Raw genomic sequence first — 15,193 nt, 5'->3', positions numbered from 1 at the left:
ATTATCTTCCAATTTAAACCAATAGTCCAAATGCGTCCACACGAAATAATCTTCAAGATCATGCCGAAAATCGAAAAAGATCATGCATTTCTCCCCACATATCCCACAACATAAACTCTGTAGATACACTACCAGTACTGATCATAAACATGTGGTAATCTATTATACGATATTAAATTTGAGTCATTGATTTTCTGAAATTTCTGCTCATATTGTAATATATATATAATTCATGCAGGAGATAGAAAAACGATAGTAGTGCATTGATTTCGTATATTTGTGTATCAGCATGCACATATTAAAGCTATTGTATGCTTTACTACTGCAAGATATTCAAGGGATTAACATCTGCATCATGAAAGTTGCAGCACATTGATCATTCGTGATGTATAAATGAGGAACACCGGGTGCTGGCCGGACAGACACTCCATCGCCATCGTCTTCCTCAGTTGTGTAGGTGTGCCTAGCTTCCAGCAATGGCGTTCTTGACAAATCTCATCATACTACTACCACTTCTCTTGCTCGCCACCTTCTCTCCTACACCATCCCTGTGCTATGTCGGTCCATCTGTTGCAAGGGTACATGAGGGTGCTACACAAGCATCTGCCTACCGCACTTACATTGTGCTCGTCAAGCCACCTCCCTCAGGTACCAACGAAGAGGGGCATCGTCGGTGGTACGAGACTTTCTTGCCGAGCTCACACATCGGCGAATCTGGGGAGCCGCGTCTCCTCCACTCCTACATCGAGGTGTTCAGCGGCTTCGCGGCGAGGCTCACAGAGGCTGAGCTCGACGCGGTCACCAAGAAGCCAGGGTTCGTGCGCGCGTTCCCAGACCGGACGCTGCAGCTCATGACCACGCACACGCCGGAGTTCCTCGGGCTGAGGAACGGCACCGGATTTTGGAGCGACGCAGGCTACGGGAAGGGAGTGGTCATCGGGCTGCTCGACACCGGGATCTATGCAACACATCCTTCGTTCGACGATCATGGTGTCCAATCACCCCCGACAAGGTGGAGGAGCTCGTGCAAGGCGGTCAGGTGCAACAACAAGCTCATCGGTGCCAACTCATTTACTGGAGATGACGACTCGTACGATTACGTGGGGCACGGAACACACACCTCGTCCACTGCCGCCGGCAACTTCGTCACCGATGCGTCAGACCATGGCGTGGGCACGGGCACTGCTTCCGGAATTGCTCCAGGTGCCCACATCGCCATGTACAAGGTGTGCACCGCCGAGGGCTGCCAAGAATCCGCCGTACTGGCCGGCCTGGATGCGGCCATCAAGGATGGGGTGGACGTGCTCTCGCTATCTCTCAGTAGTCTCGCCGGTGTCAGCTTCAATAAGGACCCCATCGCCATCGGTGCGTTCAGTGCTATATCCAAGGGCATCATTGTGGTGTGTGCGGCTGGCAACAAAGGTCCCACTCCACGGTCGGTCTCCAACAGTGCACCGTGGTTGCTCACGGTTGCCGCTGGCTCAGTGGACCGGAGATTCGACGCTGGCGTGCATCTCGGCAACGGCAAGCGCATGGACGGAGAAGCATTTACCCCAGCGATAAAGCCAACCTCAAAGCCATACCCTCTCTTCTACTCCGAGGAACATCGTTTCTGCCAGAATGCGTATTACGGTTCAGTTGCCGGGAAAATAATTGTTTGTCAGTCCACAACACCCATGGCTCGCTATTCTGACATTTCGAGGTTAATGGGTCATGGTGCGGCTGGCGTGGTTCTTTTCAATGACAAAGCCACTGGCTACACCATTATTCTTCAGGATTTCGACGAAGCGAGAGTGGTGCAGGTGACCTTCGCCGACGGCATCGCCCTCGCAGCTTACACGAAGTCAGCATCGAACGACGCCGTTGCCACTTTCACATACAACAACACAGTGTTGGGTGTTCGTCCGAACCCGGTCGTGGCATCGTTCTCTTCCCGGGGTCCAAGCTCAGTCGCTCCAGGTGTGCTCAAGCCAGACATTCTTGCGCCCGGGCTCAACATCCTTGCGGCGTGGCCAAGTCCCCCTTTCAAAATCATATCGGGCACGTCCATGGCAACGCCACATGTCAGTGGTGTTGCGGCGCTTATCAAAAGCTTGCATCCTGAATGGTCACCGGCTGCCATCAAGTCGGCCATCCTGACAACGTCGGACACCACCAACAACATCGGCGGCTCGATCTTGAACGAGAGGCATGATAAAGCCAGTGCGTACGATAGAGGCGCCGGCCATGTGAACCCGGCGAGGGCTGCTGACCCAGGTTTGGTGTATGACCTCGGTGTAACCGACTATGCAGGTTACATCTGCTGGCTCCTTGGCGAGGAAGGCTTGGTGACCATCGTACGCAACTCGAGCCTGACCTGCGCGAAGCTGCCCAAGGTCAAGGACGTTCAGCTCAACTACCCTACTCTAACTGTGCCGCTAGCATCAACGCCGTTCACTGTGACCCGGACGGTGACGAACGTTGGGCCGGCAGATTCTACATACGCTGCTAAGGTAAACTCGCCAAGCTCTATGACATTGCATGTCTCCCCAAAGACACTGGTGTTCTCCAAGGCTGGAGAAAAGAAGACGTTCAGCGTGACGGTGAGCTGCCAAGGCGTGGGTGCATCGGAAATCTTTGTGGAGGGAAGCTTGAGCTGGGTGTCGAAGAAGCATGTTGTGCGTAGTCCCATTGTCGCCATCCACGGAGTGGGAGGTCATGCTTCCGCTCCATCACCATGAACGATGTCCATGCCCTGAGATTTCAGGCTTAGTGTTTTTTTTTGTGTCAGATCAAACATGGCAATGGAATAAGATTTGTGTGATTGTGTCGTCTGAGTTTGTTTTTCTTATAAGAGTTTTATTAAGAACTGCAGAAACTTGTGACATTTTGTTGTTGTTTAATCCTTATGACCTCTTGTCAGAATAAGGAACAGTGCAAACAAGTGATATGTAGACTCAGTTGTGTCAGAGCACAGGCAATCTGTTGTTAAACTCTCAACTTCCTCTTGAATGCAGAGCTCCTTGTAATTGTTCAAGAAAAGAGATGTGAAGGGGGACTAAGGCACAACCATCACCCTATAGGTTCTTGAATTTTCAAACTGAAACAAAAACTTCCGATTTGACACCTTTCCGACTTTCGGATTTGATTTAAAATTTTAAGTCAACTTTCGACTGATTTTCTGAAATTGTGCTTCAGCCCAAACATTTGACGGGGAGAGAGATGGGCTAATGTGGCAAAATCTGCTCAGTGGCTTGTCACATGGCAAAACGACATTCTGATTTGGATCCATGTCAGCAAAACCAGTATTCGGACGGCTTGAATGTTTGTGCAGATAGAATGGACTAAAGCTATTGGCCAGGACAAGTTTTTGCTCTTGTATTTTGGACACAAATAGGGTTCAGGACAAGTCCTGCGTAGTGGTTATTAGATTCAAAGAAAGAGGAGCTGATGGAGAAGTTTTGCCTACGGGCAGCAGCTGCGCTATACTGTGCCTGGAATATTTGGAATGAGTGAAACCGAAAAATCTTCCAAAACCTATCTTCAACTGCTGATATGGTGTTATTTCCGTTATTTCTATAATGGAAAGTGGATTAGCCCGGTTCAAAAAAAAAAAAACTGCTGATATGGTGGCTTGCTTAGCCAGGTCTAACTTAGCATACTTGGCCAATGTGAGGCCTTAGCTTTGTAAATCTGTTGTTTCTCTTTCTTTTTCGCTGCCTTAGGGCTTCAGACCTCTCCCTTGTAAATTCCTAATCTATATTGAAAAGGCAGAGCACCTGCCATTAGCCCTAAAAAAAGAGGAGCTGATTGAATCTTAAAGATTTCACAGTAACTGGGTTGAATGCCAAAAAAACACAGATTGCGTTACTTCATTATGATGATTGATGGATTGACTGAAGGGCCTTCGACGTAGATGACACATCTACATTTCTGAACCACACACAACAGGACTGCACAAATAACATTTGTGTTAAGAAGACAGCAAGTAGTAGAAATTGAACATCCAACCACTTTACAACTAATACTCTAATAGGCCAGTAAAATGCCACTCGATCATTAGTTAAACAGATTAAGTCTTTAGCACTGTCACACCAAGAAGAGGCGCTGAAAATAGCCGTTTCAATTTGGTGATCAGTTCGATCTCACCTGATCTCATTTTTATCACTACTACTACATTGACATTTATGACATGGGCACTGATCTATATCATGTTTAATTCAAGTCTTTCATATATGGCAGTTGGCGGCGGCGCCTCTGAGAGCGCGCCGGACCGGTGTGTGCCCCATACCCGGCAAGTGGCTTGGTTGGGGTCTCAGGTCTTAGATGTTAGGCTTGGCTGCGAGGTATGTTTGGTATTAGGCCCGGACTATCAGCATCTCTTCATCAAATGGATAGGAGTAGCGACAGATATTGGCTAGACGGTGACTTCAGACTTACTATTATATTTCTTTGTAAGGTCTTTTAAGAATAATTAATAAAGAAGTGGTTGCATGCATCGCCCAGATGCAGAGGCCGGGGTCTTCCTCCTTTTCTAATATATATATATATATATATATATATATATATATATCATTTTGTACCACGAACTGTTAATTTTGAATCTTTAATTATCCTCCATTTTACTAATATTTTAGTATATGTATTCAAGATAGTCCAAAAAAGGAAAAAAATCCTATATATTTCTCCTCACACCCTGCACCATGGCTCCTTCGGTTCGCAAGATCTTAAAATGCGAGACTAGGATATGAATGCATGCGCAAAACATATGAATGGTAAACACATGAATTTTATCAACTTGGTTGTTTGGTTCACCGGAATTTGAAAAATAAATATAGAAATCCTAACAAACGTGGTCAAATTAAAGCCAAAACACATGAAAATGTATAGTTAGAATGTTAGTATGTCACTAAGGATATCAGTCTCGTTCTCCGTGCAAGAAATTTGAAAAGGAGGTCCATGATGTTAGAGTTCATTTGGCTTTCCTTGGAAACTACAATCATAGGATAGTTTCGTCCATTTTTCTTTTATCGCATTCTTTTGAACCAAATATATGAATAGTATTACCATAAAAAAATCTTACTCCTATATTTTTCCTTTGAATCACAGAGGCCCTAAAACCTGCTAGATACATTAGCCACGTCCCTGCCATTTCTTAATGCAGATCCTGCTAACTTTCGTTCAGGAGTCTATTGATAGAACTCGGATTTGAGCACAAAGGAAAATAACATGTTCAACCTCACCTGATTTAATGAGTTCGATATTGTCATTTACTCCAATATTTTTGTCCAAGAATCTGTTGATACTTGATACTACACCTTCATGAGATGATAACACATCATATATGTACCACAGCTGTTAATTTTGAATCATTAATTATCCTCCAGTTTTACCTACAAAGCAATATAGGTATTCTTATTTTGAAATGCAGTATATGTATTCAAGATCATCCAGAAAATCGAAAGAGATCCTATATGTGTTTTCACCGATATCCCGCACCATAAACCCGGGTAGGTACATCACCCACTTTACTACCATCCCACGTAACATTATCATATCTTCCAGATTTAGCAGAAATTAAAGTCATTTATGTGTTACCAGATGCGTCGGATTTATCAACCGATTAACATATGTCAAAAATAAGACACAACACATTAATCATTCACGTTGTATAAATATTACTCGGTGATTGATCCTATTCCGGCATTGCCATCATCTTCATCGTGTAGTTGTGTGTCTTGAAAAATGGCATCTCACTACCACTTCTTTGCTCGCCATCCTCTTTCCTACGCTTGCACTATGCTATATCAATCCCGCTGCCACAAGTGTACACCAAAATGTCACAAAACCCTCTGCTTATCGTGCTTACATCGTGCTCGTCGAGCCACCACGCTCGAATGTCGGCGAAGACACCCACCGCCAATGGCACGAGTCTTTCTTCCCGAGTTCATTGACTGGTGAGTCCAGGGAGTCACGCCTTCTCCATTCCTACACCCAGGTGTTCAGTGGCTTTGCCGTGAGGCTCACCGACGCCGAGCTCGAGACGGTGGTCAAGAAGCCAAGGTTCGTGCATGCATTCCCCGGCCGGACGCTGCAACTAATGACCACCCACACGCCAGAGTTCCTTGGGCTAAGGAACGTCACCGGGTTTTGGAGCCAGGCTGGCTACGGAAAGGGAGTCATCATTGGATTGCTCGACAGCGGCATCTATGCGACGCATCCTTCCTTCAATGACCATGGAGTTCTCCCACCTCCATCAAGGTGGAAGGGATCGTGCGAGGCGGCCCGGTGCAACAACAAGCTCATCGGTGCCAAGCCACTCATTGCGGGCGATGACTCTGGTGATAGAGAGGTGCATGGAACGCACACCTCATCGATCCACAGTCGTCAGGAACTTCGTAACCGATGCGTCATACCATGGCATGGGTGCGGGCACCACGGCCGGAATTGCTCTGGGAGCTCACATCGCCATGTACAAGGTATGCAATGGTCATGGCTGCATGCAGTCGGCCATACTGGCTAGCCTAGAAGAAGCTATCAAGGATGGGGTGGACGTGCTCTCGCTCTCACTTGGCGGAACCACCAGCATCAGCGTCGATCAGGACCCGATCTCTATTGACGCGTTCAGTGCCGTGGCCAAGGGCATCCTTGTGGTGTGCACCGCCGGCAACGACGGTCCATTTCAGGGCCTCATCAGCAACGAAGTGTCGTGGTTGCTCACGGTCGCCGCCGGCTCCATGAACCGGAGCTTCGGCGTCAGCATCCATCTCGTCAACGACAAGAGCATCCACGGGGAAGCACTTACCCAGAAATTGAGTCCAAGCTCAAAGTTACACCCTCTCCTCTACTTGGAGGAACGATGGTACTGCAATTACGAGGGTGATAGTAGCATCGCTTGTAAGATCCTGGTTTGCAGGACAGGAGTTCGAAGGCTCAACAGTCCAAAATCCGCAACATAATGGGGGCTGGTGTGGTAGGCGTGGTGTTGTTCAATAACCGACTCTGCGACTACAACACCATTGTTTGAGGATTACAACTCCAGTGTTGTACAAGTGACTACGGCTGACAGTGAGGCTCTCATAGCTTACACCGCGTCGATGGAGAGAAACTCCATGGCATTTCTTGCGTACAACAGCACACAGTTTGGCGTCCGCCCAGCCCCCGTCGTAGCATGGTTCTCTTCGCGGGGTCCAAGCTCACTTGCCCCCGGCATCCTAAAGCCGGACATATCTGGCACCGGGCCTCAACATCCTCGCTGCTTGGCCACCAAGCACGGACTCTGGATAGGGCCCTTTCAACATCGTATCAAGCACATCAAAGGCATCCATCCCGACTGGTCGCCGGCTGCCATCAAGTTTGCCATCCTGACAATGTCGGACATCGTTAACAGTACCGGCGGCTCAATTTTGGACGAGCAGCATAGAAAGGCCGACGTGTACGGCACAGGCACCAGCCACGTGAACCCGGAGAGCCGCCGACCATGGCATGGTGTATGACCTCGATGTCATTGACTACACCGGCTACATCTGCTGGCTCCTTGGTGACAGCGCCCTAGCAACCATCGTGCACTGGTGCACAAGTCAAGCTTAACCTGCGCCGAAGCTCACCAAGGTCCAGGACGTGCAACTTAACTACCCGACGATAACCGTGCCATTGACATCGACACAGTTCACAGTGAATCGAACCGTGACGAACGTCGGGCCAACAGATTCGACGTTCAAGGCCACAGTGGACGTGCCGAGGTCTCTGATGGTGTGTGTCGTCCCGAAGACATTGTCGTTCTCCAAAACCGGAGAGAAGAAGACCTTCAGTCTGTCGGTGAGCGGCCACGGCCTGGGCAAAGAGAAGAAAACCTTGGGCATGTCTGTGAGCGACCATGGCTTGGGCAAAGAAGAAGTGCATGTGGAGGGAAGTTTGAGCTGAGTATCGAAGAAGCATGTGGTGAGGAGCCCCATTGTCGCTGTCGTGAGAGGAGGTGATACTGCTCCAGCGCCATCACCATGAACGATGTCTGTGCCGTGAGATGGATGGATGTTTCCATTGTCCATGTTCACGTCCTGTTTGGTATTGTTAATGTTGCGTCAACATAAATAAACAGTGACAATGGTGCATGAATTTTGTACGTCTCATTATGATTTACTGGTGTAAAATTTCAGAGATCAATGGTTGATAAATTTCTGCAATATTTCGTAGTCTGCGCCATGCTGCTTCATGCCGCCACATCTGCCTCTGAAACCCCACTGAACATTTTGTTTAGAAGACGAAAACAGAGACAGATGGAAACTTGCAATACTCTGGAGTTGTTTTATCAAAAAAGTCTTTTGCCCCGCTTTATAAATAAAGCAAACCGCCAAGAGCACACATACACGGACTAGTCTAGGACACACACGCCTAAGTCACACAATAAGAGGCACAAAGATTCTGCTGAGGGCACAACTCAACAAGCCCAAAAAAACAACAAAACAGAGAAAGGCTGAAGCCGGAGAGCAAGCTAGGCGTCTAATCTGGCTCCGGAGGAGGCGGCGGGGGCGGCGGCGACAGACAGACGACCATCGATCGGAGGTCGGCGATGAAGACGGAGATGGCGTCCCGGTGTCAGGACCCCGATTCTAAGTCACACTAATCTAGCCTGTAACACCTCATATCACTTTGCGGCCTCATGCACGGTATTCCCACGGGTGCCGCCTTACCATCGCCGGGACTGTTTGCGCCTTTTGGCTCACGTATATGATAGTATCGCTAGCATCCATATGACAGAGAATCCGGCCGACATGACTAGTCGTGAACCCAAAGTTGCACTAACTTACGGGGACATGCATACACGAATCAACATCAAGCATGTCGGTCAGCAGCGTGTGAATCCGGGCTGTAGCACTGGGCTAACAGGACTCCGGTGAACCGGGCTGTAGCAGGCTAGGCAGGACTCCGGATGTCACCGCGTGACATTTCCCCGAAGGGACAGACACAAGAACGAAGTGAATCACATGCCGGCCGGTCAAGTGTTCCGGAGCAGTAGTGCTGGGCTAGCAGGACTCCGGTGAACCGGGCTGTAGTGGACTACTATGGCTCATGGAAGCACAAGACTACATTTCCTCATAAGAGAGGCTACCAAGGATAAACAACTAGGTTGTCGGATCCCACACATACCAAGCATTTCAATCATACACACAATATGCTCAATATGTGCAACACAACATGGCATCACAACAAGACTCTACGACTCAGAGTATTTATTCATTAGGCTCCGAAGAGACAGATAAAACAAACATGGGTCTCATGACCCAACATTCAGAGCATACAAGTCAAAGCACATGCGGAAGCTTAACATGTCTGTGTACAGACTTCTACAAATGAAAAAGGCTGAGAAGCCTGACCATCTACTAGATCCTGCCAAGGGCACAAGATCGTAGCTGAGGTATCAAGCTAAATGTCGAAGTCCACGTGAAACTACTAGCGAGAGTGGAGTCTCTCTGCAAAAATATAAATTAAGCAAACGTGAGTACAAATGTACCCAGCAAGACTTACATCAGAACTAACTACATATGCATCGGTATCAACAAAGGGGGTGGTGGAGTTTAACTGCAGCAAGCCAGTTTTGCTCAGTGGCTAACCTGAACTACGACTGCAAGTAACTCTTTTGAAGTGGCGCACATGAGTCCACAAATTCACCATATGAATACACCACTATGGATCCGCTCCCATCTCCCTACGAGAACGCCATCCATAGCACTCACACTTATCTTGCGCATTTTAGAGTATCCACTTTCACTTGTCTATGAACTATGCAAGGGGTCCAAGTCTCCATATTCGAGGAATCCGGCTATTCGAATAGATAATGATAACCCTGCAGGGGTGTACTTCTTCACACACGCTCTCGCAATTTACCACCATGTACACGTCGTGTATCTCGGCAACCTTCAAGCGGAAGCCTGGTGAGGGAGTCGGCCACAACCTGACTAATCACACAAGTCTCTCGTCCAGGTTTATCGCCTATTCGTGTTCCATCCGCAAGGAGATCCAGCCGGGGTTTCGCTCACGGCCCCAAACGATGTGTACAGGGTTCCCAAGTCCACCATCCGGGTGCCACTTGGTACACCGGGCCACTATGCCTAGTCTGTCCCAAGCCCACCTGTACCGGGTGTCACTTGGTAGACTACTAACACTACCTACAAACACCAGAAACTAGTTGCAACTCCTAGACAGAGATCAGGTTGATTAATAAGTCGAGAGAGCTTGGAGCGTCCGGAGCCCAATGTGTGGTAGGAACTGTTCATGGATCACAAACACAGAACTCAGTTCCTGAGGACGGCTGTAATGAGACAACCCACCATGTACTCCTACATGGCCTCTCACCGCTACCTTTACCAAATCGTATTCACACACTTAGCTCTCAACGGTAGGACATGTTCACAACGTTCCAATTCATTCCCGATGAATTAGACCTGACTCAACTCTAAGCAGTAGCAGGCATGACAACAAGCATGAATGAGTAGGCACATCAGGGCTCAAACAACTCCTACTCATGCTAGTGGGTTTTATCTATTTACTGTGGCAATGACAGGTCATGCAGAGGAAAGGGGTTCAACTACCGCAGCATGTAACAGTTGAATCGTTGTTGTCCTAATGCAGTAAAAGAGAGCAGGAGCGAGAGAGTGGGACTATATTGGAATGAACAAGGGGGTTTTGCTTGCCTGGCACTTCTGAAGATAGTATAGCTCTTCATCGGTGTCATCGAACTCATTGTCGGGATACGCCTACCGAGAGGGGACAAGCACCGGCAATAGAGAAGAACACAATCAATGCAAATGCGACAATATGATGCATGATCATGGCATGTATATGTGATGTTGTTTGTGCTAATGCAAACAGCAACAAGTTAAATGGAGCTCATTTGAATCAAGGATTCAAATGCAACTCCAAACTTAAGCATTTTAATTGCCCTTCATGTGTTTTCATCTATACAGCAGGTTTAGGTTGGTTTGTCATGCATGAAACTAGTACAGATGGATAGATTGAATTTTCTGATAATTTTTCATATATAAATTATTTCATTTGGAGTTACGGTTGAATTTCTATGATTTTTAGAAGTTTTGGATATTTTCTGAATTAAACAAATCATTTAATATTTATTTAAATTCTAGAAAAGGATTACCGCGACAGCCTGACATCAACATGACGTCAGCAGGTCAACGGGGCACGGTCCAGGTCAAACCTAATGCGTGGGACCCACTAGTCAGTGTCACAGAGCTGGCTAGTGTAGCTGACATGTGGCCCTGGTCAACGGCCACGTCAGCAGGGTCAAAGCTGACGCGTGGGGCCACTAGATTAATCTAAAATAAACAGGAAATAAATCCCGGGGTTAATTTGGGCGCAGGGTCCATATGTCAGTGAGAGAGTGGGTTAATTAGCGGGGTAATTAGTCCCTAACGACGGTGCCATGTCAGCCACCGGAGACCAGCCGGAGGCGACCACAGGACACGGCGGGGGGGGGGGCACGCCAGACTTGCGCTAGAGGCGTCAGCTTGGCACGCTGAGGGCACCAGGGGATAGCCCTTGCTCTCGCGCATCTAGAGAACCAAGTGGGAGGTCGCGGGGTCACCGGAACTCATGCCGGCGACGAGCTTTGGCGGCGGCGGTGTTCGGTGGTGCACGGGCGCGTCGCTACGGTGCATCAGTGAGCAAATGGAGAGGCTGGACAGCACCTGCTAGACACGGGGAGCACTATGAGCAGCACAGTGAGGCCAGGGGAGCACGGGGGCTACGCGTGCAGCAGCAATGGCGGACGGCGGCTTCGGTGCTTGTGGGGAACGACGCTACGGCATGGGGACAAGCATGCTGAGTTAGGGAGAAGGTCAGTGGCTCACGGTGAGTCGACCGGTGCAGACGGCGGGGCCGGGGAAGCTCTGGACGAGACGAATCAAGCGACAGGGATCGCCGGCACCGAGGTTGAAGAAGACGTCAGGGACGGCGATGCGGTGCTTCCCTGCTTGCTTGGCTCAGCATGGATGAAGATGACGACGATGCGGAGCTCGGGGACGCGTCGGAGAGGCGAGGGGGTGGCTCTGGCTATGGGTACGACGATCGGCGTCGGCGAGCTCGCATGGGCATGAGGTGTAGAGCGAGAGAGAGGAGGGGATGAGGACAAAGGAGTGGGCGAGAGGGTCCGGGGTGATGCATGGCGTCATCCAGACGCGTCGGGGCAGCGGCGGGAAGCAGGACGTGGCGGGGCGCGTGCTCGCACGGGGCGGCTATGCGCGCGCTGTCCTCCTGGCGGGAGGTAGGTGGTGACTGGCAGAGGCCAGTGGGCTGGGCCTCTGCTGGGCCTCCAGGTAAGCTGGGCCGCGGTGAGTTCTCTCTCTCTCTCTCTCTTTTAATTTCTACTTTGTTCTGTTTTCTAATTCTGCAAATTTGTTTTTGATTTAGTGGCAACACCAAATCACTTCTATGAATCCCGAAAATATTCCTGGACACTTGCTGAATTATTGCAGTGGCCCAAAAATAGTTCCAACATTATTTGAACATTTAAATTATTTATAGTATTTAAATGCCCAAAGTCAAATACAATAAGATTTAATTCAAAAATCCAGAATGGCCTAGAAATATGTGCATCATTTTTGGCAGAGGTTTTCACCTTTAACAAAAATCATGGACTTTTCTAAAGGGCATTTGGGTTCATGGAAAATATTTTTATTGAACCTAGTTGAATTCATTTGGTGTTAGGGTTTCAACAATCCCCATTTCAACTTTCAAAGAAATTTGGACATGATGCATGGATGCTTGTGCAACTATTTACAATGAAATTCTAGGGCTGTGACAACTCACCCCCGCTAAACGAGAATCTCGTCCCGAGATTCAAGACATGAGGTAAGAAGACAGAGGGGACACAAAGCTAGCACAATCTTCATGATCCAGGTTGCACTTCATAAGAACGTTGATTTGATCATCACCTTTGCCTCGACGTCTTGCTCTGAGAACTCCATCCAACACGATGATGACAAAAAGAAACTCTATAGGAATCGATCTTCTCAAAAATCAAGCGATACACGATCAACTCATGGAATGAGACGTTGAATCATCTCTTGATATAAGAGACAAACACACATCAAGAGGGATGGAGAGAACAAATGATGAAAGTTCAATTTGGTAGGAAACACTCCCACACTTAAGTAGGATGGTGCATAGGTTTCAAGGTAGCGAGGAGTTGATTGCCATGATTCCATAAAGGGGCACCTCAGGGAGGGCGACTCATAGAATTATTCCCTTAAGTGGCAAAAAGAATTACTTTTGATTCAGAGATCATTGAAACTCTTTATACCAGCCTAAGGCAATTCACAAATGATCATTTGACAGAGTTCGAGGGAACGACATATTCGGGCTAGAATGAATGATGTGGGCTACCTTGTTGAAGACAACGCAATGGATGATTTTTGCTTATCATCGGGAACAGATGGGACCCATGGTAGGACCACTTCTGAAGATGATATTGAACAAAAATTACTGAGAGTGGCAGCCCATAGGAAATTGGCACAATGGCGGTGCAAGCTGGGAACAAAATGCAATTGTTGGGAATGTTCCAACCATCATATCTACCTGAGATTCAGATCTGGTTGGTAACAGGATATTTCAGACAACATCTCTGAAAAGGAAAGGTTGCCACACAAGTCGACGAGATGACGTTGCAAGATTCTCGGGAAATGAACTACGATAGCAAGCTCCAAAACATGAGCTGGTTCCGCTACACACATGTGAACATGATGTCCCAGACAAGCATGACCACATAATAGTCTTATAATAAAACACTATCGAGTTCAAGTGGGGAACCATCATCAAGGATATCGAAGTCTTGTGCATTACCATGGATTAGCACTTAACTCCTTTTCCTAGAACAAATCAGTCAGTGGCTTGGTGTGCTACGGAATTCATATGGAACGAAGATGATCATTCAACAGACCACAGAATACTTTGCACATGCATGGCTGACTTGGGATGATTCCAGAGGAAGCAAAAACAAGCTTTCTCGAGTTCATGGCGGCAACTTGCATCAAATGCACATGAGTTAGAGGAAGTTACTTCTTTCATCCGAACATATGCTTCATGAGCTAGCATGAAGAAATGCCTTCAAAAGTTTCCAACACTAACTTAGATGTTCAACTTGAATCATGGACAAGATGAAAACGTTGTCAATGGGCTCAACAACAATCCATCCCGACTTCCATATAGGTGGAATTCCACAACTATGTGAACAAGGTGATAGTATTGGTTAGACCCAAAGAATATAATGGTGTATGCTCGAGGAAACAACCACGAGTAAGACAACATTGCGAATATCGTTGGTTCTGATTTGATTTGATGATAGCCCATACTCAAATCAAGGTTTGGACAAGGCAATAGATCCAACAACTGATCACGAGGACCAATCAATGGAGACATCATCTTTCTTCAACACACACACACACACAAAAAGATATCCCTTAACATGAGCTAAGTCAGACAAGATTTTATCTTCCAACTCTCCAAGTTGTTGTTTAGCTTAACCAACTAGCTCAGGGGTATCCAACACAGATTCTTGGAGAAAGAGTGGTTTATTGGTAAACTAACTTGATCATGAACTCACCATATCGGTCAGGGGATGACCTGGTGATACTTCCGTGAAGATATCCAGAAAATCACGAACCACCGATATGACTCTAAGCTCGAGAACAATCTTGCTTTTCAGGGCAAGACGATATGATCGAAAGAGTGAGGGATTGACACAATCCCAACTCATGGATGGAAGAGTGCACAAGAAATAAGGACTAGGTAGCACGATTAATCTTAGGATGATGATTTAATAATCAACACTCTAAGAATGAGAATGTTGTCCATTTACTACAAAGCAACGAGTTGCTCGGAGTATTGATTTCACACATCACAATTTACTTGTCGGCATTTCGGTTACAACAACACGGGACCGAGGAATGAATAATGATGGCGAGAAGTATCACCGCGTCAAGAACTCATAAGAGGTGGTGCAATTCTCATGACATTCTTGACATAAAGATGGTAACACTCCAAGGTAGAACAGAGCAAAAGCTGGATTGGCATTTTGATCTGTGAAATACAACTACTTTGACTAGTCTAAGAAATGGATGAGGTGCTGGAGTTTGTTTTCTCCTAGTCATTCCGGAATAGAATGGCTTGTCGGACCACAAGAATAATATGCATCGATAACACG

At 47.4% G+C, this 15,193-nt stretch overlaps 2 pseudogenes; both read left to right on the top strand.

The window, feature by feature from the left end:
• The first annotated feature begins 386 nt into the window (after nt 1-386).
• On the top strand, nt 387-2,813 carry LOC125526741 (subtilisin-like protease 4 pseudogene; annotated as a pseudogene).
• A 1,401-nt stretch (nt 2,814-4,214) lies between these two features.
• LOC125540947 (subtilisin-like protease) lies at nt 4,215-7,983 on the top strand (annotated as a pseudogene).
• Nucleotides 7,984-15,193: the final 7,210 nt, after the last annotated feature.

This window comes from Triticum urartu, chromosome 2A (assembly GCF_056163025.1).
Source record: "Triticum urartu cultivar PI428250 chromosome 2A, HENAU_Tu73, whole genome shotgun sequence".
NCBI lineage: Eukaryota > Viridiplantae > Streptophyta > Magnoliopsida > Poales > Poaceae > Triticum > Triticum urartu.
Note: the sequence above shows the minus strand (reverse complement) of the source record. Positions and strands in the feature narration are given on the sequence as shown.